The sequence below is a fragment of the Dipteris shenzhenensis genome, chromosome 11 (assembly GCF_047967505.1).
Source record: "Dipteris shenzhenensis isolate YYH24624 ecotype China chromosome 11, Dip_SZ_1.0, whole genome shotgun sequence".
Lineage (NCBI taxonomy): Eukaryota > Viridiplantae > Streptophyta > Polypodiopsida > Gleicheniales > Dipteridaceae > Dipteris > Dipteris shenzhenensis.
Window position 1 is genome coordinate 53,509,767 of NC_141606.1, and position 5,018 is coordinate 53,514,784.

Consider the following 5,018-nt stretch of genomic DNA (forward strand, 5'->3'; position numbering starts at 1 on the left):
TTTCCTTTCCCTCTTCTTTCTTCTTGCCTATGCCTATGCCTATGAGAATGCTCATGTTTGTTTATTTGTTTTCTGTTTTCGTGTTTGTGTCTATGTTAGACATGGGATCACGTCGCTCATCGGACGAGTACGGACAGCCTCGCAGGAGGAGAGCTCACGATCTATATGCTCCAGAGGACTTTGATTCCTCTCAGGCGACTACCCCGAGGACTACCCCTGGTCCGACTCCTCTCGGTCCTAGCACTGTGACTACCCCTGGTCCGACCCCTCTTCCACGTAGCACTGCGACTACCCCTCAGGGGACTCCTTTGCTAGCCGCGCATGGCTTTGTTGGGACTCCCGACGAGTTTGTAGCGCAGATGAGCGATGAGGAGGCAGCGAGATTCTTCTCTCTGCTCTCTCAGAGGACCTCCGCAATTCCTTCCCCTACACCGACGGGTGGACGTACAGCCCAGCCATCCCCTCGCGCCCCTTCGACCGCGGGATCATCACCTGCGCATGCCTCCCGCAAGGGAAGGAAGAGTAGGATGGGCGGCTCATGTTGTGCTGACTCAGGAGATGTAGACGAGTCAGCACACTCACGCTCCTTTAGGTCTCCACTTGGTCCGGAGACACAGTATCAGTCAGGTCCCTTTCCCTCTCCTACTCCCACAGCTACTCCTCGATCCGGAAGCGGTCGCGCAGCTTCCACTCCTTCAGACTCTGCTACCGTCAGTCCCCCTTACTCATCAGGGGATCTCTCCTATCAAATCACATCTGCCGGAGAGATAATAGAAGACAAAAAGGGCAAAGCAGTGATGGCCGCCATGAGGCGGTTGATGAGTCATCACTTCAAGAGCGGCATAAATATCGATTGGCGGTATCAAGATGCCCAAAAGAAGCAGGCGGTGATCGATGAGTTAAAACTCAGATTTCCTAATCCGCCAAATGTGGAGTTTAATAACAGTTATATGCTCGAGCGCATGGGTTTGGTCCTAAAGCATCGCAGATCAACCATGCGTACTTCCATTACAAAGGGGTTGTCTAAACCCAGCTGGGCAGACAAAGCTGATTGGAAGTTCTTGAAGAAGCAGAATAGGGACCATCCTGAAATGTTCGAGGGTCAGAGGAGGGCTGCGAAGAGACGGCTGGATGTCGTAGGTACTTCGCACTTTGGTGCAGGTGGACGGTATGCGTTCGAGGCAACCGTGGTAAGTTTACTTCTTTCCATTTAATGTATTGTTCTATTTGTTTTACTTACATATTACATGCACTTTAGCTAACTCTAACTCTCATAAATTGGATCCACAGCAAGCTGCGATGGGTCGTCTTCCTACGGATGCAGAGACGCGGCGCGCATTTCGGATAGGAACCAAGCCGTGGTTCATTGAGCAAGAGGCAATGGGAGCGACATTCGATTGGGCTGAGGTGGCTGCTCGCACGGTATAAGTTTACTCCTGCTTGTAATCTCACTTTTTAATTTAAGTTCCAATCTAATTTTCGATTTATATGGTTCAGTCTCAGGGTCAAAGCTCAAGCGTCCCATCATCAGAGACGAGCGATCAACAGGGGCAAGGATCGGACGCAGGTGCCGATGACGAAGGAGAAGACGCAGGTGTCGGGGACGAGGGAGAAGATGCAGGTGCCGAGGACCAGGGAACAGCCCAACAAGACGATTCGGATTCGGATTCGGATTAGTAGTGGTAGTAGCATTTTTCATATCCGCTCGTTAGAGCCATTTTGTATCACCCTTTCACAGGGTAATTTTGTTTCAAACACAGTTGTATATGTATATGCATTTCTTCCTCATCGTTCACAAGAACAATTTTGTATCACCCTGCAAGCAAGGGAAATTTTGTTATAAAAAACTTTCTTTTGTAATTACAAAAAAAAAAAAATGGTTAGTGGGGCTAAACAGGGCTTCCTTTTGGCCCTGTTTAGCCCCACTAACCATTTTTTTTACCTTCTGTTAATCGTCGCTATATAGCGATGTTTACCAGTGTCGCTATATAGCGACGATTAACAGAGTCGCTATATAGCGACGTTTTTATCGTCGCTATATAGCGACGTTTACATCGTCGCTATATAGCGACGATTAACAGCGTCGCTATATAGCGACGGTTTATAGCGACGCTCCTTTTCCGACGATTTTAACGACTTTTATAGCGACCTTTGTGCCCGTGAAAAAAAAAAATTTTAATGTAAAAAGCGTCGGTATTTTCGTCGGAAAATGGCCTATGCCTTGTAGTGATACAAGGGGCCACAAATACATTTGAGGAGGTGTGATTACATGTGGGCTCCCACAAAATAGAAAAACAACAAATGCGGGCAAGGGAAAAACCTGTGTATATAGATGAAAGCTTGAGGGGTACAACCAAAATATGGAAACATATGATGTGGGTTTAACATAAGGAGTTTAGATCTATTAATATTTTTTATCTATATACATATAATTAGGGTTTTTCATTGATCCCCCTTACCTCCTTTGTTATCCTCTATCCATACACCACTCTATAGTATACATCATGACATCCTAAGATCAACACTATTCCAACTCTCACCAAAGAGAATATGAAAGGAAATCTTCAATTCACTCCTACCCTATTGGTATATGCATGATTTACTTGACCATGTAATGAGCATGTAACAAGCTCATGTCGTATTAGTCTTGACGTTGTATAACTCTAGATAAACAACACTATAAGTCTTCGACAAGTTGAATGTGTCTTATTGTTAACTATTCTCCATACGTTGTCACTTTATAAGTCTTGCAAGGCATGTATTAGCAAGTCGTCATTGGTAGTGCTGAGGGATTTCTTGAGCTAAATGAGATACACATATATTGAGACTAGAGAGCACATGATAACTCCTTTCTTTACAACACAAAACAGCTCATGTGGGAGCCAATAATCGACGTGAATAATATATTTTTTTGGCCTTGTGTCTCTTCACATATATGGCTTTTAACTTTGTTGACATGTTTTTGTCAAGGTAAAAATTATTTCACATCTATCAAAGAAGCCCCACTAACACATAAAATAGACACTAGATTTAGGAGATTTTTTTGACATGTCATATAATAGAAATTCCTTGCTTGCTAAGCCATCTATGTGAGTCCATTTCACACGTGTAAAATCACGCCAATGGAACAACATTTCACACATCAACAAGATAAACATCTAGGAAATTCAGAAATACTAAGTTCACGCGGATGACCTTATGCAAATTTGTAACAATAAAGTTGCGTAGAGTTTTTCTTAGGAAATGTCGAGCAAATTAAAGACAAGGTCACTCTCTCGATTAGCGAAGGAAAAGATGCTAAAGGACTACCGAGCGGACAAGTGACACGAGATGTTTGATGCCGAGGATAAATTCAGCTGTCGTACGCAAAATCAGGAAAAGACTGCTATATTTCTCTTCGCCTTGCATTTGCGAGAGAATATCATCAGGATTTCCCTCCATCCATGGCTTTCCGTATGATCTCAACCTCGCACTATGATGGAAGGGGACAGGCTGCAGATATTTTCTGTATGTAATTGCGATGTGAAAGGAAAGTAATTGCTACCACTGACTTAAGCGTGCTGAGGACGCCCGCGGTGCACTGCAATTGCCGAGAAGCTTCGTGCTGAGGGGCTGTCTATTTAAGTCGATGCATTCTTCCAGCGTCTGCTATCTTGCGGAGCCTTTACGTTAAGCGTTTGCGATCGAGTTCGAGCCTTTCTTTGTGAGTACTGTGTATTACAATCGTTGCTCCACATGTGTAAACGTAGTTTTTCATGTCAGGCCCGTTCTAGCAAGATCTACGCAAGCGATCCGTGTGGTAGGGAGCGTGTGCTATGGATGGTAGGATGGATCTCCGTTTCTTATGTACACGATGGTTACTGAAGTACGAACGGTTTGCTCTTTGTAAGCAGGTTGTTGTTGGATCAGGGGAGCGGAAGCCATGTCAGGAAAGGGCGGAAGTGGCAACAAGACCCCAATGTCGGGGACGGCAGCGAGCAGAATTCAGTCGGCGACGGCGAAGGCCGGAGGTGGAGGGGTGGCGAAAGGCAGCTTTGCAGCCCGCGCGCAGTCCGCGGGTGCAAAGAACGCTACAGCAGGTGTCACTGGCAAGAAATGATCACAAAGAAGGCCGCGGCCATCCATGCAAATGAGGAGCATGGAAAACCTCAGCTTTAGGCTTACAAAGCTTCCCATGCATGGATGGATTTTGTGTTTATTAGCTCAATATGTATATCCGGATTTTGTGTTTATTAGCTCAATATGTATATCCGGACGGACTTAACTAACTCGTATTACCTCCTTTTGTGATTATTTTCCACTCGCTTTCGTAACTTTTGGGAGTTTTTATGTGGCTTTATGCTTCTGTGAGTGTTCTAGGACCCTAGTATAAGTTCCTTTACTATAAAAAAAAGGAAAAAAAGAATGTGCTAATTTTACTTCTTTTAAAAAAAGAAAGAGAATGCATCATTGCCTTTACTTCTTCTTGGAATTAGAGATTTCTTTTCCACATTTGCATATAATAAAGACCTTATTGATGTTACCTCAAACCCTTTTAAGGACAATGAAGTCTCTAATCCTTCACATGCAAACAATCTTTGTGTGCCCAATGATGTTGCCCTCAATCCTTAAATATCATACGTGCAGTTTCCTCTACATAAATATAGGTGACATACTTCTTACACTTGCAAGGTGTTGAAAATTTTGTTAAGTTTGTAAATCTTTGGGGATTCTCTTCAAATAATGAAAGGAAACTTTGTAGTCTTCTATCTCTTACCTCTCATTCGCGAACTGCCATTCATAAGGAAAATTCACATGAGTAGTGATTTGGCCATAGAATTAGTTTGTGTGAACTTAGCAAAATATAATGACACACAAGCACTGAGTCTTGTTAGCATTATCATTCACCTTCTTACCTCTCATTCGCGAACTGCCATTCATAAGGAAAATTCACATGAGTAGTGATTTGGCCATAGAATTAGTTTGTGTGAACTTAGCAAAATATAATGACACACAAGCACTGAGTCTTGTTAGCATTA

The 5,018-nt window shown here is 43.6% G+C and overlaps 1 long non-coding RNA gene across 1 annotated transcript; it reads left to right on the forward strand.

Moving 5' to 3' along the window:
- The first annotated feature begins 3,563 nt into the window (after positions 1–3,563).
- LOC147897170 (uncharacterized) lies at positions 3,564–4,061 on the forward strand. The gene is made up of 2 exons (XR_015541802.1): positions 3,564–3,703; positions 3,894–4,061. It is a non-coding gene; the product is annotated as an uncharacterized LOC147897170 (long non-coding RNA).
- The last annotated feature ends 957 nt before the right edge of the window (positions 4,062–5,018 follow it).